General features: G+C 40.5%; 1 protein-coding gene across 7 annotated transcripts in view; it reads left to right on the top strand.

The window, feature by feature from the left end:
• Positions 1-23576, top strand: part of LOC126281772 (carboxypeptidase N subunit 2-like) — a 312044-nt gene that overhangs the window by 4893 nt on the left and 283575 nt on the right. For 2 of the 7 annotated variants that reach the window (XM_049980975.1, XM_049980972.1), the window contains exon 2: positions 11902-12074. The exons of the other annotated variants lie outside the window; for them this stretch is intronic. The gene's annotated coding sequence lies outside the window, so the exon portion shown is untranslated. The remainder of the gene's footprint in view (positions 1-11901; positions 12075-23576) is intronic. 7 annotated transcript variants of the gene reach the window in all.

Genomic DNA, 23576 nt, shown 5'->3' with positions numbered 1-23576 from the left:
CAGAGTTTAAAAAGAATTTCAGAGAGAGCATTAGGGAATGATTGTCAAGAATGGGGGAAGGAAGAAGAATTGTAAGCTTTGCGATATTAAATAGTGAAGGCTGCAGATGATCAAGTAGGTAAAAAGACAAGGGTTAGTGGAAATCCTTGGGTAACAGAAGAGCTATTGAATTTAATTGATGAAAGGAGAAAATATAAAAATGCAGTAAGTGAAGCAGGCAAAGAGGAATACAAACATCTCAAAAATGAAAGTGACAGGAAGTGCAAAATGGCTAAGCAGGGACGGCTACAGGACAAATGTAGGGATGTAGAGGCATTTATCACTAGGGGTAACATAGATACTGCCTACAGGAAAATTAAAGAGATCTCTGGAGAAAAGAGAGCCACTTGTATGAATAACAAGTGCTCAGATGGAAAACCAGTTGTAAGCAAAGAAGGGAAGGCAAAAAGGTGGAAGGGCTATATAGAGGGTCTATACAAGGGCTATGTCCTTTAGGGCAATATTAAGGAAATGCAAGAAGACATAAATGAAGATGAAATGGGAGGGATGATACTGAGTAAAGAGTTTGACCTAGCACTGAAAGACTTAAGTCAAAACAAGGCCCTGGGAGTAGACAACATTATATTAGAACTACAGATAGCCTTGGGAGAGCCAGCCCTGACAAAACTCTACCATCTGGTGAGCAAGATGTATGAGACAAGCGAGATACACTCAGACTTCAAGAAGAATATAATAATTCGAATCCCAAAGAAAGCAGGTATTGACAGATGTGAAAATTACCGAACTATCAGTTTAATAAGTCAAGACTGCAAAATACTAGCATGAATTCTTTACAGACGAATGGAAAAACTGGTAGAAGCCGACCTCAGGGAAGATCAGTTTGGATTCCATAGAAATGTTGGAACACGTGAGGCAATACTGACCCTATGACTTGCCTTAGAAGATAGATTAATAAAAGCAAACCTACGTATCTAGCATTTGTAGACCTAGAGAAAGCTTTTGGCGATGTTGACTGGAATACTGTCTTTGAAATTCTGAAGGGTCAAATACACAGAGCAAAAGGCTATGTGCAATTTGTACAGAAACCAGATGGCAGTTATAAGAATGGAGGGGCACGAGAAGGCTATCTACAATTTGTACAGTAACCAGATAAGAGTCAAGGGGCACGAAAGGGAAGCAGTGGTTGGAAAGGGAGTGAGACAGGGTTGTAGCCTATCCCCGATGTTATTTAATCTTTATGTTGAGCAAGCAGTAAAGGAAACAAAAAAATTTGAGTAGGAATTAAGATCCATGGAGAAGAAATAAAAACCTTGAAGTTAGCCAGTGACATTGTAATTCTGTCAGAGACAGCAAAGGACCTGGAATGGACAGTGTTTTGAAAGGAGGATATAAGATGAAGATCAACATAAGCAAAATGAAGATAATGGAATGTAATCAAATAAATCAGGTGATGCTGAGAGAATTCGATTAGGAAATGAGATATTTAAAGTAGTATATGGGTTTTGCTATTTGGGGAGCAAAATAACTGATGAGGGTTGAAATAGAGAGGATATAAAATGTAGACTGGCAATGGCAAGCAAAGCATTTCTGAGGAAGAGAAATTTGTTAATGTCAAGTGTAGTTTAAGTGTCTGGAAGCTCTTTTCTGGAAGTATTTGTATGGAGTGTAGCCATGTATGAAAGTAAAACATGGGCGATAAATAGTTTAGACAAGAAGAGAATAGAGCTTTCAAAATGTGATGCTACAGAAGAAGGCCGTAGATTAGATGGGTAGATCACATAACTAATAGGGAGGTACTGAATACAACTCTGGAGAAGATGAATCTGTGGCACAACTTGACTAGAAGAAGGGATCATTTGATAAGACATGTTCCGAGGTATCAAGGGATCACTAATTTAGTATTTGAAGGAAGCATGGAGAATAAAATTTGTAGAGGGAGACCAAGGGATGAACAAACTAAGCAGATTCAGAAGGCTGTAATTTGCAGTACCTATTTGGAGATGAAGAGGCTTGCACAGCTTAGAGTAGCATAGAGAGCTGCAGCAAACCAGTCTCTGGACTGAAGACCATAAAAACAACAACATGATACCCCTGCAGCCTTCAGAATTTAAAGAGAGTATTCCAATCAACACTGCAAAGAGCTTTATCTAAATCTACAAATGCTATAAACGTAGGTTTGCCCTTCCTTAACCTGTCTTCTAAGATTAGTCATAGAGTCAATATTGCTTCGTGTGTGCCCACATCTATCTGGAATCCAAATTGATCTTCCCTGCAGTCAGCTTCATCCAGTTTTTCCAATCTTCTGTAAAGAATTGATCTTAGTAATTTGCAACCATGACTTATTAAACTTATGGTTCAGTAATATTCACACCTGTCAGCACCTGCTTTCTTTGGGATTGGAATTACAACATTCTTCTTGAATTCTGTGGGTATTTCCCGTCTCATATATCTTGCACTGCAGATGACAGAGTTTCATCATGGCTGGCTCTCCCAAGGCTGTCAGTATGTCTGTTGGAAAGTCATCTACTCCCAGGACCTTGTTTTGACTTAGGTCTTCCCTTGCTCTGTCAAATTCTTCTCACAATATCATGTCTCCCATATTCTCTTCATTAATGTCCTTTTCCATTTCTATAATATTTTCTAACCTACATGCCCAATTAAGAGGTCTAATGTTCCACTCCCTGACTCATAGAATGCCAGTTTTGTTTTATCTGATGATGACACCCCCACTGAAGGTAGTCCCCACCTTGTGATCCGAATGGGGGACAATTTATTTCTGGAATATTTTACCCAAGAGGGTGCCATCATCATTTAACTATACAGTGGAGCTGCATGCCCTCGGGAAAAATTATGGCTGTAGTTTCTTATTGCTTACAGCCATTCACAGTACTGGAACAGCAAGTCCATTTTGGTTGATGTTACAAGACCAGATCAGTCAATCATCCAGACTGCTACCCCTGCAACTACTGAAAAAGCTGCTTGCCGCTCTTCAGGAACCATGTGTTTGTCTGCCTTCTCAACAGATACCCCTACTATGCTGTTGCACTTACGGTACGGCTGTGTTTATGGCTGAGGTATACAAGACACCCCACCAACTGCACGGTCCATAGTTCAGGGGCTTATTAACCTGCATAGGTAAAACTTGCACAGCTTCAGATTGGGTAAACATGGAGGTCATGCAAAACGACATCTGTCAACCACCCACATGTGGCCAGTTCAGTGTTTGGATACAATGTCACTTAACAAATCATGTATGGAGTTATGCTAGTGAGGTGGTGCACAAACCTGTTGCTAAATGAATTGTGCTTCAAGTTCTTCAAATTGAGGAAAGAACCGTGGTTCTAATGCAGCAACATAAGAAACACCAGTTACATCACAGGAAAAGAAAAATTGCTACTTACTGTAAGGAAAATACAGAAGAAACGTCAAGTTGCAGACAGGCACAATTAAAAGACACTTATGTAAGCTTTTGGCCAAAGCTTTCATGAGTAAGAGACTCACCATTCATAGACACAAGCAAGTGTACCTCACCCACACACGACCGGCAGCTCCAGCATCATCACGGGCTGGAATGCAACTGTCATGTGGGATGCAAGGAGCAATCTGGACGGGGTGGGGAAGGGACAGTAGTGTACAGGTGGGGAGAGAGAGAAACTCTGTCTGGTGGAGTGTGGAGGTACCAGACTGCCAACAGGTGCAGTGTTGGGAGTTAGTGGGGTTGGGAGGTGGGGAAAACAGGAGGAAAAAAAGAAAGAGGATCAGGGAAAAATGGGGGGGGGGGGGGGGGATGAATTGAATTGGCAGAAGGTTGCAAATAAATAAGGTTGGAGATGACAATGGGGAGGAGATGATAGGACAGAGGGAAACTGTTGGGTGGTATGTGTGGGTACAGTATGTTCCCTTAGGTTGAGGCAAGGGTAATTACAGGAGCAGAGAATGTGTTGTAAGGATAACTTCCATTGCACAGTTCAGAAAAGCTGGTGGTGGAGGGAAGGATCCAGATGGCTTAGGCAGTGAAGGAGCCATTGAAGTCAAGCATTTCATGTTCAGCTGCATTTTGTGCCACAGGGTGGTCTACTTTGCTTTTGGGCACAGTTTAGCAGTGGTCGTTCATCCTGGTGGACAGCTGTATGGTAGTCATACCATTATAAAAAGCTGTGCAATGATTACAGCAGAGCTGGTAAATGAAATTGCTGCTTTCACAAGTGGCCCAACACCTGATGCGATAGGATAAATCTGTGACAGGGCTTGGTGTGTGGATTGGGCAGATTTTGCTCCTGGATCTTCCACAGCAAGGGGTTGGGGTTAGCAGTGGCATAGGGATGGACTTGGATGTTGTGGAGGTTGGATGGGTGACAGAACACTGATTTAGAAGGGGTGGGATATCCCTCATTACAGGGCATGCTGATAGGTAATCAAAGCCCTGGCAAAAGATGTGGTTCAGTTGTTCCAGTCTGGAGTGGTACTGGGTGATGGACACTGCTTTGTGGCTTTTTGGGGTGGTGGGAGGATTGGGGGTATGAGAGGACATGGCAAGGGAAATCATCTTGCAGAATGGGTCTGGGGGATAGTGCCTGTCTGTGAAGTCCTTGGTGAGACCCTCAGCTTTCTGAGCGAGGGAGTTTTTGTCAATGCAGATATGCTGTTCCTGGGTGGCCAGATTGTATGGGAGGGATTTTTTGGTGTCAAAGGAATGACAGCTGTCAAAATGCAAGTACTGTCGGTGGTGGGTGGGTGGGTTTAATGTGGACAGAGGTGCAGATGGAGCCATCAGAGAGTAGGTGGTCAATATCTAGGAAAGTGTCACTCTGGATTGAGGACACCAGTTGAAGTCCCTTCACCTAAAAAGAAAGACCTATAAACTTTCTACCAGAATATGGCACAAAAAACATTCAGCTTGGGGGAGTTTCATTACGTGTGTAACGTCATATGTGGATTTGCTGACCCTCAGGTGCCCACACTGTGTGTTCACATTTCCACGTAGGTGAAATGTCCATTCATCACTGAAGGTGACATAATCCAGAAAATCTTTACCATGCTGCATCATTTCATTTGCAAAGTGGACACATGAACCATAGTCTGTAGGCCTTAGACCTTATAGAAACTGCAGGCAATAAGAACACAGTTATAAGCATATACTTAAGTCTCCAAAGGGATGTCACTATAACTGCTACTTCATTACCAGCCTTCCTAACTGATTTCCTGGGGCTACGCATGAATGACTCTCACTCGTTCAAGACATTCTTCAGTCACTGTTGAGCGTTCCATAACCTTCCCTTTGTGCAAAAGTATACAAAAATACTATTTGAGTTGCTCTTTTGTCTGAGGTATTATTTATAATTGTAAGTTGAATGTAATAAATGCTATAAAGTCTTAAAACCCATATAGTCATTTTGAGACATCCTGTATTTTGACTGCCAATAATTTAATGCGAGTTTAACTTAGTTTAATCAAACTATGGAAAATCCATGATGGAATGTAACAATGTTATGAGAAGGAAAGCATCTCCGACATTTAGCGGAGATGCTGAGTCGCCGATAGGCACAACAAAAAGACACTCACAATTATAGCTTTCAGCCATTAAGGCCTTCATCAGCTAGAGACAGACATATGCACACACCCACGCAAACGCAACTCACACACACGACTGCTGTCTCATGCAAGTTGCCTGTCTGTGACTCAGCATCTCTGCTATATGAGGAGTAGCACTCTCCTTCTCATAATATTGTTCAAATTAGTTTAGTAGGCTGCAGTACCATCTTTTATTGTTAATGCGGGTTTAAATTAGTTTTGTAGGCTACAATACCAACTTTTATTGCTTTGTTACGGAACAGACTTTGGTGTATCACAAATGTGAGATTACAAACAATTTGTATCTGCTTGGGATCTGGTATTATGAAGTATTGTCCTTTCATTACAAAATATAGAGGTCATGTGTATTTTTTGTGAACTTTTCTTTTAAATAACTGAGTTGTACATGGTGAGGAATATATCTCTGTTTTGATAGGAGTTTCTCTTGTTGTTCAGCTTACAAAAAGCAAAATAATGTTAGCATATCTTAGCAGCTGTTAATTACCAATCTTTATGGCTTCCATATTACAGTTTATACATACAACCAAGAAGTTATACACATACTTGAACAATGTTGTACTTGCGTTATTTGTAGTCTCAATGTCTACTTTTGTATGTGTACAAGGTATATTTATCAGATTGAAATTGGGAAAAAAGAAGAAAAAGAAAACAACAGTCTGTGGCCTGGAACTTTTCTGATGGTGTTGGTCCTACTCTGCATATCCACAGTGAAGTGCAACACATTTTTCCCAGTGATGAATGACATCATCTTCTGGAAGTGCCTGCCAGGCAATGGGTTCCCATCTGAGGAAACAGAGAACATTTCTTTCTGTAATTTGTCAATCATCACCAACAAATTGTCATCAGACTATTGATTTTGGTCCATGGCCATCTTCAGATGTGTCAGCAAAAGAGAAACCAAATCAACTGCAGGGTGATATACATCATCATCATCAACACCACCACCACCACCACCTGTTGCATTAACAGGCTTTTAAGGCCCACAGTAAAAAACAAAAGAAAAAACCCAATAAAAAGGGAAAAAAGTAGCACACTATAAAAAATTATAAAAGAGCTTGTTATCCACAACAAAAAAGGAAGTCTGTCAGCCACAATGAAGGAGATATCTATTGCAGATGGTAGTCAATCACTGCCAGTCTCTAGCTTTGTCTTCCACTGCTGTGGCCTTCACTTGTTTAAGTATTGTTAGTACTCAATCCTTCCACAGTGTTCTTGGATGTCTCCTAGGGCATATTCGAGCAGGTCGAGAATGGGACTTGGTATGCGAGGGATCTCTCACCTCAAAAAATTATAGCCAGGCCACTGTAACCTCTTCTGCCCTTATATTTGGTGAATGTGTGGCTTTCATACACACACTGCGTAAACAATAAATTGTAAAATGCTGGAAATGTACTGATTTAAACAGTGTAAAATCCAGGATGGAATGTAACAATATTATGAGAAGGATAGCTTAGTTGCTTTTCTCCATGTAGCGGAAATGTTGCGTCGCAGATAGGCACAACGAAAAGACTGTCAGAAAGTGATCTTTCAGCCAATAAGGTATTTATCAGAAATAAATAAACCAAACACACGCACACACACGCACACACACGCACACACACACACACACACACACACACACACACACACACACACACACACACACACACAGTCTCTGTGTGCTGAGGCCAGTCTGGCCTCAACACCCAGAGACTGTGTGTGTGTGTGTGTGTGTGTGTGTGTGTGTGTGTGTGTGTGTGTGTGTGTGTTTTGTGTTTTGTGTTTTGTGTTTTGTCTTTCTGACAGAGGCCTTGTTGGCCAAAAGCTCTTTTTTCTGATAGTCTTTTTGTTGTGCCTGTCTGCGGCTCAGCATCTCCACTGTATGGTGAGTAGCAACTATACCTTTCATAATAAATTTACTAATTTCATATACAAAGTAAACGTGAGCTTTTTAATGTGATGAAAAGTACCTGAACAAAACAGAAGAAGCCATATATTTTCCTAATGTGATTAAGTCATTGTGGCATCATCATTGGAAAGGTATAATAATGCAGTGCAGGTCAGGTTACTGTGCCAGCAGACTCATGATTTAATCGTATTGCTGTTAACAGGAAACTGAGATCCAGTTGCTATATGAAAACATGTTTGTGATGTGAATTCATCAGTTGTTGCTACTGCATATATATTTGACAATTATGTACCTACAGATCAGTAAAAATGTACAAGTGATTAAAAATCTATTCTGGAACTAAAACATGTCATAAGTTGTTACAGTAACAAAATAAAGTATATTAAAAAGTAGATAAATGATACTAAAACAAATTTAATTGAAAATAGTATTATACAAACAATTCATTCAGATAACAGTCGAATATGCCCCTGTATCAAGTTTAAGGAACTAACAACAGTACATTAGGACAATAAAAATAAATAGTAAAAAGAACCCAAACAAGTAACAACAATAGCCAATGCTTTTTCCGCAAATGGCATAAAACATAGGAATGATTAGTGCTGAAGGCAATAAATGTGTAATAATTGAAGGACCTCATGTTTTCAAAATTGTTCATTACAAGAAATGAAGTGCCTAAGAATTTTATGTGCTTAATATTTTTCCTCGAGGCTGCCTCTTTCACCTTAAATGTGGTTTGCAAGACTCTCTTCCTCTTGAGCTGTATCCATAATTAAAGTGACTGAGTTCTGTGACATTCCAGTTGTGACTGAACAGTATCCAGCACAATATGAATAACAACTTTTGCATAATTTTCTGTATTTTTATTTCAAGTGTAAATTTTTTTCTGGTGAATCTGTGGCACTGCTCCAGATTCAAAAAATATCAAGCTGCCCATAGAAAATGTATTTTCTTGGGCGCCCTCTTATTAGCTCACTAACACTCCCTTATTAGCCTCCTAGGTACTTTTGGTTATTGTTCTTTCCAGCATTTAATATTTTATTGCTTTGGTCTCTTTTCTCTTCCTTAATTTTGAACTTTGAGTTTTTGTTTCCTTCTGTGGTACCCATTCTCATTTAGCGCATAATGAACATAGCAACTAAACAGCTGCATTATTATATTCCCCATGTTTTCTTTTCTGCCCTTTCTTCACTGGATTCTGTGGAAGGGAATTTACTTTATTCAAGTTGAGATTTGTTTTAGCTCTTATGCTTCATTGCTATTGAAGTAGGGGCCTACATTTGTTAGATTAGCTATTCTTGCAGAACCCACTGTAAAATATAGAAAAGTATTGTTTTGTATGCATTTTTGAATTCAGCTAATGATTACCGTCTCTTCTTAAAGTAGTCACTATGGTGCATCATGCAGCAAGTATTGTTACAAAAATATGTCATTATTTCATAAATTATTAAGTACAACAAAAAATAAGAAATAGATAAAGGAGGAAATATGGGGTCGTATGTGCAAGAATTTTCTTTTGTATTTATGAATTCAGTAATTACAGAATGAGGTAATGTGTCTTATTAGAATATATATATATATATATATATATATATATATATATATATATATATATATATATATATATATATATATATATATATATATATATTTTCATTATGTTAATTTAAATGCTAAACTAAGTATATTTTATTTTTGTTTGGTAAGTTTTATTATTTGGTGGATTTAACATTTTGCACTGTAATGTTATGTGTACTTTTCCCATATACACAGTGGGAGCTAAAAATTTGATTTAGTAGTGCCAGAAATACTTGTCATTCTAAAAGGAAGAAATTGCACTAAAAGGAAAATTCACTTGAGAAAACTATAAAATGATGAGATGATTGAATGACTGTCATGTCTTACCACGAGTAGATGAAATTCCAGTGCTACTGATATACACATTTAAAAGTAGCAACTAACTATTCCTAGTTTTTGGAACTGGTAGTTCCACACCCAGAAGGGAAGTTCAGAAAACTGGGAATAGTGTTTGTTTTAGCATCACTGGAATTTCACATCCTAATGGCAAGTATTGGCTAGCCATTCCGTTTTCTCCTAATTTTATAACTAACATTAGGAGGGGAAATTAACTATCAACCTGACATCTATTTCAACTTTTTTTTTGTGCACAGTATAAGATAGTATGGTACACTGAGAATTCTGAAACAAAAGAGGGGAAGAAATAACAGAAGGAAACAAGTAAATATTTAGTAGCTATATGCAGAAAATCATTTCAAGGTGCCAAACAGTTCTCATACACATTATGTATGTGGGTACAGTACTGTGTTGCTAGAAATTTAATTGTTATGTCTGTTATTGGTAAATATAGGTTTCTAGTTATTCTTCTTGTCAGTCAGTATATCTACGTTTATTTGTGCCTTCTTTACTTCTTTTGTGACTAACAGTGTGTTGTACAACTTTAAATGAACAATAAATAAATTAAACTAAATCTAACAATCTGTTATTGCTTCCATCCAAATTCCTTAAATGTTCCTGAAAGAACAGCGAGATGACTTTAATTTGCCTCTAGTTACTGACTACACAAAACAAAAAAGGGGTGGGTAACCACACTTGTTTGAAAGTAAGTCTTGAGATTTGTAAAATTTCTGAAATATGGTGGAACTGTATAATCACTTTTCCCAAAACCATTTACATAACATTTTTGTATTAGTGTGAAACCTTTGACTAATGGCTGATAGTCTATATTAACTGTATAAACGTGCCTTTCACTTACTGCAAACTCGTGTATTAAATTCTGCTCACATATGTAACAGTTTACTAACATAAATTAAATGTGTTGTTGTCATACTAATGTAAGTGCCTGCTGGAGCAGGTTCTGGTGTGCATGCCAGCTTCTTGATTTGTTGTAAATGTTCTTTTGCTAAACTTGTTTTTGGTAATGGACAGTACTACCACTTATTATGGTGTGATGCAAGATTTTTTGAAAAGTAGTATATTACACAGCCTATAATTAAATGGAATGGTTTTTTACGTTTCTAGGTAAGCCTTTGAGAATACAGAAAGATTTATGTAAAAGCTCTTGTAAACATGGAACATTTTTCATTGATTGCTGTAAGCTACATTAATTTATATGGATGTAGTTTGCTGAAATATTCAGAATAGACATTACAAAATAATTGTACTTACTTTACTGCTATAATCTACAGGTGATTGAATTTATTTTTCATAATTTGATTATTGTGTTACAAGGACATCAGTTTTTTTTATTAAGAAATATTTCTCCTTCCACAGAAGGAGTTTGATTAACAGGAAAAAAACTGTTTCGTAAGATTAAAAATCACATTGAAGAAAGGCAGCCACTTACTGGTAGATGACTGATGTTTGGTGCATAGAACGCAACAACACACAGACTTAACTACCTTTAGAGATACCAGTCTTTTTGTAGTGGACACATACTCATTCACACAATCATGGATGCAGCCTCCACCCACCCCATCCCCCTACCACTGCCACTCGTACACAGAGGAGCCACAGTGACACTGACTGTTCTAGTAACTGCTTAGATTGACTGCTGTGGGGGAAACGAGCAGCATGTGGCAAGGATGGTGAGGTTGTGGGAGACATGTTAAAGTAGAACGGTGTCTCTCAAAGGAAGTAGCAAAATGACTGAAAAAGATATATTTGCAAAACAGAGTGAGGGTGGGGAGAGCAAGATTTGGATAAAGGAGGAGTTGGGTCTAAAGTAAAAAGTCAGAAAATGAGAGAGTACAGTACAGGTAAAAGGCTAGTTGAGATTTAGGATGAGTGGATCAGCTTCCACCTATGTAGGGCAGTAAAGCTTGTGTTTGCGGAGAGGTGGAGGTGGAACATCCAAATACCATGGATAGTCATTTATGTTATGCCCAGCAGGTTCAGCAACTGGATACATACAATAAGCCACAGTTTGGAAGAGGCCATTTAAGTTGGTACACTACAGTTAGTTTTCATTGCCAAATAGAGCCATGCTAAAATGTAACTACTGACAAAAATGTGGCTGCTTTTGCACGTGGGCATACCTTTTATGGGACTTGTCTGTAATTGGAGGTACTTGATGAATGTATAGGAGAGATTTTTCATCTGGGTTGTCCATAGGAGGATTGATTCATGTGCAGAGTTGGGAGTAGAATTATCACAATGACAGAGTATGCTATTATGCTTTGGTTGGGTGTTAGCATAGGATTTTTGGTAGAATATTCCTCAAGTTCAGGTCTTCATGAGAGACAGTGAAAAAGCTGGCTAAGGATGTGGTTAAGTTTTTCAAGGCTTGGGTAGCTGTAATGTAGGGGGTATACCAAATGAATTATAAGTCAGATATTGAAACAAACATTCTTCATTTGACATGTAATAATGGGAACCAGATTTTTTAATTTTTATTTTTTTAGGACAGTTTCATCAACATTGAGAGTGCACGCAAGCCATATGAAACTCAAGAATTGGCTCAGACTCACAAATTGGCATATGCTGTCAGCAACAAACAATAAATGGAGCACTGAGCTGCCCACATTCCTGAGTCATCAGTATCCATTTATGGCTCTGGAGAAATGAAAGAGAATCTGTAAGTTGGCAGCAATCCAGTCAGAGCCACCTGTATCTAGGAACACCTGACAAAAACTGACCTGTATGGTAACTCAATTAAGAGTACCTAACTGCATATGCAAGAAATGTTTAAAATAGTGAGACAGCCTAAGTTAAAACTAATTACATGATGGGTGTGTCTGTTTTATGTAGCTTTACAATTGGCAGAATAGGTTAATCATCTATTTCTTAAAGTTAGTTAGGTTATAGGTTGTCAAAGAATGGTCAATTTTTTGAGGTTAGATAATTCTGAAACAATAATATTTTCCTAATCTTTTACTTTTTAGTTTTTTGTTTCATCTTTCACTAACTAACTGCCTAGAATCAATTTCCATTAATTCATTTTCCTGTATCTTATTTGTATGTTACTAAAACTCCAACAATGTACTTTAATCAGTCTGTGTTCTTGCAATATTGCCACAGTTCTTTTAAAAAGTATGTTAAGAAAGAACAATATATCTTCCTCTCTATTTTTGCCCCATTCTTTTTCTCTAATATGTGTTACCGAACAATTCTCTCAATAAATACAGAAGTACGAGTATTAACAAGAGTATCAGATGTTGTTCACTCATACCTGCTCTAGGGGTTAAAATTGATGCCACACCAGGTCGACTAAATCAAGGAACATTTACAATAAACCGACCTGGACTAGGAGTTGCACTCTCCACTTTTCGTTATGTGTGTGTTTGCATTTGTTTTACTGCTGTAAATGCATCAGTGAGATAGCTCTTCGCATATCCTAAGATAATTATGTGAATTAAGTTTTCCAGCAAGATGAGAGAAACATTTAATTCATATCTGCCCAGTACCAAAGGGGCAAAGGAAATGAATTAAATGTTTAAGCATTAGTGAATCCCTTTTGATACCTAGAATAGAACATGACACATGTAGTCGAAATAATGGTATAAATATTCCTGTTGTTATTGGTATATTCACAAACATTTATCTCTTTAATATTCTTATAGAAGTATACTAAATGCTCTTTCAAAAGCCATTTGTATCAGAACTATACTGTAGGGAACTCTCAGAGTGCTCAGCATTTACTTGCGGTATACATGCTGTTTTAGTCCCTGTGGTGAAAAACATTTTAATAAGTGGCATTGTAGAGGGCTTCTATTGTCTCTCTTAATTATCTAAGGTTTCCACTTTATGACCTACATATGTTATTGAATAGTTTGGTTAGCGTATCTCTCTCAGAAAATTTCATTTGTTTCATAAGAAAGATTCCAACTAGACAGATGATGTTTTTGAATACTTATTTTTCTACCAGTGTCCTAAAGTTGTTACTTATCCCAGTTTTGTGAAAGCTTCATTTTTCATACCATTGCAGTACCACTAACTCACATACAACCAAAGCACTATATATGTTCTAAAGAAATCTGAGAGGAGAGCACTCTTGGTCAAGATTGTGAGACCTCTCCAAGAGAGTAACCACATACCTGCATAAATGTGTTGGGAGTTTGTTGTAACTATGGAACTACACACCATACTTAGACTTTGGCATTAAATACTTTCTTCATCTTGCAGTACAGTATACATTACATAACTCCAATTTCCTGTCTTCTTCTCTTCTAAACAGACAGTTTTGCAAGCTAGCTTTAGTTCTTCCTAGTTTTAAATTTGTCTGTTGGTAATACTTGGAATTTCACCTCTTTAAAGTAAGTACTGTCTCCTTGCATTTTTACAGTTTACTCCTGGTCCACAGCTATTTGTGTACATGCTGCCTCTCATGTTTTCCGACATTATTTAACAACCTTCTATTAGGTCATCACCTCAGTCTACTCGTATGTCTTGGAACCCAGCAGGGAACTTGCTTGGTCCGTGTACCATCTCTTTGCCTGGCAGCATGTCCTGACCGCCTCCAGTTCTTTTTCATGTCTGCACTGGTTTGTTCCTCAGTCCATTTATTAATTTTTCTGTCCATTAATACTGCCTGCCTCCATTGGTGAGCAGTCAGCACATTTGTCTGTCATATAGAAGACTAGGGTACAATTCACATTACTGTCAGGGATTTTCCGTCGTGGCAGGTCTCGAATGGAGTACACTTAGCTTGTGAAGCCAGTTGCGGAGCTCCTCAAGTGATAACTAGCATCTCCGAGGTCTGGAAAGTATACAGCAGCAGTGAGAGCAGTATGCTAACCCAATGCCCCTGCATAATGCGTCAAAGTGATGCCGTATTGCAGAAGACGATAGTGGCCGGTTGGCATCACAGGACCTCTGGGCATGATCACAGTGGTACTTTCTTTAATTATAGTACTACTCAATACACATCTTTCCATCATTCACTAAGTGACTAATTCTCATTGCACAAGTCAAAACTAGTAGTACACGTTGAATGTTTTGTTTTGAAAACCGTACTTACTTTACCAAAAGTACTCATTTTTACTCTTCTGTTTGTATCTTTTGCTGTCCATCCAGTTATTGCCTTCAGCTGCCCTAGATGCAAAAACTCACCAACTGGTTGTATGGATCCATTGTTAATTTATACAGTTTTATTTACATTGCTAATTATATGTTATATTAGTTGTATTACACTAGATCTTCAGGCCTACTTTCGAATTTGGTTGTAGTCTCTCATTCTTAGGAATATAAACTGCACATGTTATACAAATCAACTACACCAGTTTTAATGTAAAGATCTGAAACCCGAGCTTTCACAAAAAGAATAATATACATTAAGTTTACCTGAATCTTAATAAAAATATTGTGATCAAAAAGAGGCATCACTGATGAAACTTCCTGGCAGATTAAAACTGTGTGCCCGACCGTGACTCGAACTCGGTACCTGTGTCCTCCCTATGAAGAAATTTTCAATCTAGTCACTAATTTTGTCGATATATATTTTTTTTCATCGTATCAAGTGAAATGCTTTGCAGAAGTCAAGAAATATTGCATTCCCGCTTCTGCCTTAGTTTATAGTTTTCAGAATGTTGTGAGAAAAGTGCAAGCTTGGTTTTGCATGGTTGGTGTGTGTTGAATCTGTGACATTTGGCATAGAGGAGGTTGCAAACTACAGTTGTTGCAACTCATCCATTTATATATTTGTGGATGATATACTACTGGTTCAGAACACAAGCAGTGTCTTAGAATTCACTCAATGAATATAAACATTTTTGATACCTTCAATTTCTTGACTCGCAGAAAATGTAAATAATTTAAATGTGTATAAATAATATCTTTTTAAGCGTTTGTGCTGCATAAACACTTCACAACACGTTTAAGTCTTATTGCTTGTTGTAGCAAAAATAGTGGGCATCCACTGCACAGACCCATAATTCAGTCCCAAATTAAGGAAGGGGTAAATCATTCCATAGTAAATTATTTTTAAGTTTGGTTGGGAACTGTCTTTGCGAGCTGGTAAAGAACATATGAGCCACTACTGACTTTCCCACACACAAAGTTAATGTTGTTTGGTCACTGCAGATTTTCATCAGCAGTCATACGCAGAAATTTATAGCTACTAATATATTATGCACATATTTACATGGGTGTGGTGAAATATGCCTGTTTTAAGTGACCACAATTGAAATTTTGAGACTTTCACCTTGAGGCTCTGATCGTAGAAGTGTTTTGTTACTTATGTTACCCCACTAGATTCTAGCTTCTGGTATTTTCTACCATAGAACAATATTTAGATCTCATTTGCGTGGTTTATTATGTGAGATTTAATGAATTGTGCAGTGTTGTTAATATATATGAGGAAAATTTGGCTTGCGGCCCTGATTGTTGAGGTACTTTATTAATTTTGTTACCCCACTAGATTCTAGCTTCTTATATTCTCTGCCATAGAATAATACTGAAGTATCATTTGTATAGTTTATGATAAGAGAATTCTCTTATTAAGAGTTGCTCAGTGTTATATTAATATATATGAGGAAGGGTTGGTGGCTTCCACCTGGAAGCCCTAATTGTCAAGGTATTTTGTAATTCTGTTACCCCACAAGATTCTAACTTCTTATATTCTCTGCTGTAGAGTAATACTGGATTGTGCAATGTTGTTAATATGTATGAGAAAGAGAAAGGACCGAGGATTGAGCCTTGAGTCATATCTACTGTTACTGTTTCACTTGTTTCATCTTATTTGTTTGTCAGATTAGTGCGCTGCTTATGATTCAACATGTGTCTCTTGCTATAACATGTACAAATGGATCCCCATTACAATACAACTTTATTTTTTTAGAAGTGTCCTATGGCTTTCTGTGCCAAATGCTTTTGCAGTTTGCATCCTGTGGTCCAACAGACAGTACACTTCATGGAAGAACTGTGTAACTGCTGTGGTCGTGCTTAGCCATTCCCTTAAGCCATGCTGAGAATCTACAAGGGTCGTTTAATAAGTAATGCACCACATTTAAAAAAAAAATCCAGTAATGTACATAGACAAATGTCCTTGTTGGTGCTTCACATTTTGTGTTTGTTCTGTGCACCTGTGGTTTCGAACTGTTCTGGCAGAAGGCAGAGCCGTAGTACAGTGTCAAAATGACATCTAAATATGACTTACATTATAAGCAGCATGCTGTTATTGGATTCTTGTGTGCAGAAAAAGAAACTGTGGTCAACATCCATGTGCAGGGTATGATGATGCTGCAGTTGATAAGAGTACAGTTGGGCAATGGGTAAAGAAAGTTACAGCTTCAGGAAATGCAGAAACAGAGCTCCATGATCAGCTGCACTTGAGATGTCCTGTCACAGCCATTGCTCCAGACATGCTGAATTGTGTGGATGCCGTTATTTGTGCTGACCATCACATCACAACTTGACACTTGGCTCTATAGGTGTCGGTCAGCATTGAAAGTGCGTCTGCAATGATCGAGACTCGGATGTTCGAAGAGATGCTCACAGTGGGTTCCACAAATGCTCACAGTGGACCACAAGATTCAAAGAAGGACCATTTCATCTGAATTGTTGGAGCATTTTGAGACTGACGTCAACTCAGAGGTATACGTGAAGACTCAGAATAAACTCAAGAACCGTTTCTGACATGTTTTATCGGACAAGAATCCAGCAGAAATCTTGTTATAACATGATAATGCCTGCCCACACACAATTCTGAGAAACTATGAACACATCACCAAATTAGGTTGGACATCATTGCCTCATCCACCCTATAGTCCAGACCTGGCACCCTTGGCACCATCGGACTTGCATCTCTTTGGGCCACTTAAAGATACTCTACGGGGAGCACACTTTGAAGATGTTGAGAGTGTCAGTCATACAGTGAAAACATGGCTATGTGTAAAGGATAAGAGCTTTTACCAGCAGGGAATACATGCTCTTCCACAACGTTGGCATACAGCCATAGAATGTGACGGAGACTATGTAGAAAAATAGGACACGGACAAGACATTTGATGTATATTGTCACCAAATTCTGACTCTCAACAATAAACATGTTCTGAGAAAAAAATGTGGGGCATTATTTATTGAATGGCCCTTGTATAAGCAGCTTGTGTTTCTTGAAAAGCACTAGCCTGGGAGAGGATAATACATACATCAAAAAAAGTTTTGCATCACCTCGATTCCGAGAGTTCCGGAGCATGTACAGAATATGGGAATAGAGATCAGCATAAACATCATTTCCACCCTTTTTATTGCTCATGAAAACCACACATTGCATGTTGTACCACCATACAGCGAGACCTTCAATGGTGGTGGTCCAGATTGCTGTAAACACCAGTACCTCTAATACCCAGTAGCATTTCCTCTTGCATTGATGCAGGCCTGTATTCATTGTGGCATACTATCCACAAGTTCTTCAAGGAACTATTGGTCTAGATTGTCCCACTCCTCAACGGTGATTCGGTGTAGATCCCACAGAGTGGTTGGTGGGTTAATTCGTCCATAAAACGCCCTTTTCCATCTATCCCAGGCATCCTCGATAGGGTTTATGTCTGGAGAACTTGCTGGCCCCTCTAGTCGAGCGATGTCGTTATCATGAAGTGAGTCATTCACAAGATGTGCACAATGTAAGCATGAATTGTGGTCCATGAAGATGAATGCCTAGCCAATATGCTGCTGATATGAATGCACTATCGGTTGGAGGATGGCATTCATGTATTGTACATCCGTTATGGCGCCTTGCATGACCACTGGTGGTGTACGTTGGCCACACATAATGCCACCCCAAAACAGCAGGGAACCTCCACCTTGTTGCACTCACTGGTCAATGTGCCTAAGGCATCCATCCTGACCGGGTTGCCTCTGAACACATCTCTGACAATTGCTGGTTGAAGGCATATACGACACTCGTTGGTGAAGAGAACATGATGCCAATGCTGAGCAGTACATTTGGCATGTTGTTGGGCCCATCTGTACCGTGCTGCATGGTGTCGTGGCTGCAAAGATGGACCTTTCCGTTGGGAGTGAAGTTTCGAATCATGCAGCCTATTGCGCACAGTTTGAGTTGTAACACGATGTCCTGTGGTGTTGCTGTCATGGTTCCCCTGAACCATGATCTGTAGGTAGCAGTCATCCACTGCAGCAGTAGCCCTCGGTTGGACTGAGCGAGGCATGTAATCGGCAGTTCCTGTCTCTCTGTATCTCCTCCATGTCCGAACAACATCACTTTGGTTCACTCCAAGATGCCTGGACACTTCTCTTGTTGAGAGCCCTTACTGGCACAAAGTAACAACGCAATCAAACTGCGATATTGACGGTCTAGGCACAGCTGGACTACAGACAACACGAGCCATGTACCTCCTTCCTGGTGGAATGACTGGAACTGATCGGCTGTCGGACCCCCTCCATCTAATAGGCACTACTGATGCGTGGTTGGATACATCTTTGGGTGGGTTTAGTGACAGCTCTGGACAGTCAAACGTCCAATGTCTGTGATATAATATCCACAGTCAACGTCCATCTCCAGGTGTTCTGGGAACCAGGATGACGCAAAACTTTTTTTGATGTGTGTACTTCTGTATGCCTTACTATAGGTATGAATTAGTGATATTGGCTTTATTTGGAGACACCTTCCTAAGTTTTCATTTTGATACAGTGGTTTCACAACACTTGTTTTTACAACTGTTTACGTGTTTTCTCTGTGGCTGTGGTTAATCATGTTGGTAAGAGATTTGTTTTAGACACACCTTACTAATTGAATTTGATATTTCGTCCTACCCAAATGATTTTTCTTCTTTAGTTGCCTAGTACCTTGCATAGTTGCTGCTAGAGCACCTCCATAATTTCAAACTGTGTACTGAGTCAGCTCACATGTGATTTCAAACAAAAATGCAAAAGTGGTTTAGGATCATCGCATCATATACAATGTGCTTATTGATAAAATAATCAAATTCATCTTTAGCCTCATTTGGTTCTCACGAAGTGTTCATTCTATTTGCTTTCTCACTTCCTCCTGCAAGGATGTGTGGGGGGAACACATGTTGTGTTGTTCTTTTTTGTATATTTTCCTAATGTACAGCCTCTGTCATCTGTTGTGTATACTGCCATATCTCCAGTTTCCTAATGATTAACAATTCTTTTAGTTTTTGTTTTACTCCTGCATTAATAATCACAATTATGATTTTGATTGACCTTTGTTGTCACCTCCTGTATATGCAACTCTTTGTACATGTTTGTAAGCATCTGTTCGAAATGTATGTGTATCAGTCAGCCAAAGAGAAGCAAAATAATGTGCAAACAAGTGTGCTCTCTCCCTCTCCTCCCTCTCCCTCTCCTCCCTCTCCCTCTCCCTCTCCTCCCTCTCCTCTCCTCCCTCTCCCTCTCCCTCTCCTCCCTCTCCCTCTCCTCCCTCTCCCTCTCCTCCCTCTCCCTCTCCTCCCTCTCCCTCTCCTCCCTCTCCCTCTCCTCCCTCTCCCTCTCCTCCCTCTCCCTCTCCTCCCTCTCCCTCTCCTCCCTCTCCCTCTCCTCCCTCTCCCTCTCCTCCCTCTCCTCCCTCTCCCTCTCCTCCCTCTCCCTCTCCTCCCTCTCCCTCTCCTCCCTCTCCCTCTCCTCCCTCTCCCTCTCCCTCTCCCCCTCTCCTCCCCCTCTCCCTCTCCCTCTCTCCCTCTCCCTCTCCCTCTCCCTCTCCTCCACCTCCCTCTCCTCCACCTCCCTCTCCTCCACCTCCCTCTCCTCCACCTCCCTCTCCTCCACCTCCCTCTCCTCCACCTCCCTCTCCTCCACCTCCCTCTGCCTCTCCTCCCTCTGCCTCCGCCTCTCCCCCTCTCCCTCTCCCCCATCTCCCTCTCTCCCCCTCTCCCCCTTCTCTCTCCCCCTCTCTCTCCCCTCTCTCCCCCCTCTCCCCTCTCTCCCCCCTCTCCCCTCTCTCCCCCCTCTCTCCCCTCCCCCCTCTCCCCCTCTCCCCCTCTCTCCCCCTCTCTCCCCCTCTCTCCCCCTCTCTCCCCCTCTCTCCCCCCTCTCTCCCTCTCTTCCCCCTCTCTTCCCCCTCTCTCCCCCCTCTCCCCCTCACCCCATCTCTCCCCCTCTCCCCCTCTCTCCCCCTCTCTCCCCCCTCTCTCCCCTCTCTCCCCTCTCTCCCCCCTCTCCCCCCTCTCCCCCCCTCTCCCCCCTCTCGCCCCTCTCCCCCTCTCTCCCCCACTCTCTCCCCCCCTCTCCCCCTCCCTCACACATACTCTATGAAGTATTGTCTAACAATGGAAAGTCTAGTATGAAAAGTAATTGTATGTGAAGGGTAGTTTGCTGCTCACCACACAGAGGAGGTGTTGAGTCGCAGACAGTTATGATAAAAAAGACTGTTGAAATATTGAACTTTCAGAAATAGTATTGTGTAAGACTTCATACACAATGGTAAGGAGCAGTGAGCTACAGAGGGGTGTAGTAACTGTCGTAGTTAAGCTGGATAGGAGCAGAAGTGATTAGTCAACAAGTTAACATAGTAAACAGAAGATTTACTTAACTTATTTTTCTCCAAGTGAACGAAGAATCAATACAAATAATGCACCAAGAAGCAGAAACCAGCTCAACAGTGTCAACAAGGAAGAGTCTCGCTGTACTAAGCAAGGTCTGTGGTGTTGGATCTGTGACTAAATGCCGTCTGCATAGTGTCGTGCTGAAGTGGCTCCAAGCATAAGTGAGCTCAGTGGTTGCCCTGGGTGTCCCGTATTGTAGCACCAAAGGGCACTCATGGTACAGGGCTGCTGGAGGTGTGGATCAGCAGGTGCACATGTTAGGTCTGATACTGCTCAACTGCTGTCAATGTCTAATGGAAACTTGCAATTCTGTTACCAAATGTAGAACTCTAGCATGGTGGTATCGATACGTGATACCACACATAGTCATTGCAATGTAGAAAATAAATATCCCCAACGCCCATGGCCTTATGATATTGAACACTACCTTTCCCAACGCCCAACTGACTCCAAACTGACAACCTACTTGCTGGTGACCATGACCAACTATATCCTCACCCACAATTACTTTACCTTTGAAGCCACCACCTGCAAACAAAGCCATGGTGCAGTTATGGGGATCCACATGGCCCAACGTATCCCAACCTGTTCATGGGCCATCTAGAGGAGCCAGCCAACTTCCTTGATGTTAACCAACACCTCAAGGATGCCTACCTCAGAACCTTCATTGACATCAAACCTACTAACTACCAAGAATACCACCACTTCGACAGCTGCCTTTCCATTTCATACCAAAAGGTCCCCTCCTTAGAGCCTAGCCACCCACAGTTGTGACGTCTCTAGTGACGAGCACTCACTCTCCAAATATACCACGGACCTCAATGAGGCCTGCACAGACCAAAATAATCCTCCCAACCTTGCCCAGAAGCTGATCTCTTGTACCTCGTCTCTCCTCTCACCGATTCCAACATACACACTGTCCGGCCACAAAGGAACACTCCTCTCGTGTCTCAGTACTGACTGAATCACATTCTCGGCCAGGGTTTCAGCTACCTCTTGTTGTGCCCTGAAATTATGAATATCTTCCCCACTGTCTTCCCCACCCCTCACAGTGGCTTCCTGCTGTTTGCCAAACCTACCCAATATCCTTATCCATCCTTACTCCACCCTTTTTCCCAATCCCTTGCCTCATGGCTCATATCCCTGCAATAGCCCTAGATGCCAGACCTACCCATACATCCTGCCACTATCATTTATCCTAGTCCTGTCCCAGGCATCTCCTAACCATCAAAGCAGGGCCAGGTGTGGTAGCACCCATTTGACCTACCAGCCAAGATGCAACCAAGTACTGCTTTCTATGTGGGCGTGGCAACTGACAAGCTGTCTGCCCATATGAATGGCCACCATTAAACATTGGCCAAGAGACAGCTGAACACCCAGTTGCTCAACATGCTGCACATGATGTGCTTCACTTTAATGATTACTTCACAGCCTGGACCATCTGGATTCTGCCCCTTTGGTATTCCCTATTCTCCAACTCTCTATCCCCTTCCTTGATCTCACTTCTGCACTACACATGCTACTAGTCTTTTCCCAGTCTCTGTTTCTCTCTCCTTCCCTCATCCTTTCCCCTCCCCTTGTCCTTTCACCCTTTCTCCTCTCTATTCCACTCAACCACCAACCAACATCCCCTCGAACACAGCTATCCCTAACCTTCTATCCCTTCCCCTCATCACTTCACCACTCACCCCAATAGATTGCTGCTCAAATCAGACCCAGTCACAGTCAGTCCCAGTACCCAGAGACAGTGACCATTTGTGTGTGAGTTGTGAAAATGTGTGTGTGCGCTTTTTACTACTTTCTTCTACTTTGTCAGAATGTTCAATATTTAAGCAGCCTTTTATCTTGTGCCTGTCTGTGACTCAAATGCTACCTCTATGTGGTGAGTAGCAATCTGTGCTTTCCATATTGAACATATTAAGTGTTATCTGGTGGATTTCACTTAAGTACTTCATGTTCTGATTCATTTACATATGTCTCGTGTGCTCAGTATAGCATGCAGTCTCTAGTAGAGTGCGTGTGTGGTCTATTTTGATGAAAAGATGATTTGGGAAATGAGCTATAGCATGTATAATGTACTCTGAGATGAGAAAGGTATTTAAAATTAAAATCATTTCCCTTAATAGTGGACCAGAATTAGTCATCAGATAACAGAAATAGCTTAGAGCACAAAAACCCAGTACTTGCACATACTGTTGCAGGATTATGGTCCCAAATAAACTTAAAGGAGCCTCAAAAATAAAATAAGCTGTGATTGCTGTCTCTAATCAGCCAGCCAAAGAGAAGCAAAATAGTATGTACTTTAATAGTTTCTCCAGCAGCGAACCATGCAGCTAGGAACAGAACAACGCTAAAAGAATGGGTACTAAGGTGTTTCATATTGGTCTTGTCTGAAGGGTCAGATGAGCATGTAATTGCAGATATAGTGAGAAATGGGGAGCTATCTTTATCAGTGGCATATTCTAGTCCATATTTCTCCCCTTATCATTGACAAGCATGTTGTTGCTGCTACTGTGGATGTGCCTTGTGGAAAAAATTAAGATACATAATGTTTTGTAGGTACCGGTGCCATCTAAATCAGGAACTGAACCTTGGAGAATCAGATAGTGTCAGATGATC

The sequence above is a fragment of the Schistocerca gregaria genome, chromosome 7 (assembly GCF_023897955.1).
Source record: "Schistocerca gregaria isolate iqSchGreg1 chromosome 7, iqSchGreg1.2, whole genome shotgun sequence".
In the NCBI taxonomy this organism is placed as follows: domain Eukaryota; kingdom Metazoa; phylum Arthropoda; class Insecta; order Orthoptera; family Acrididae; genus Schistocerca; species Schistocerca gregaria.
Note: the sequence above shows the minus strand (reverse complement) of the source record. Positions and strands in the feature narration are given on the sequence as shown.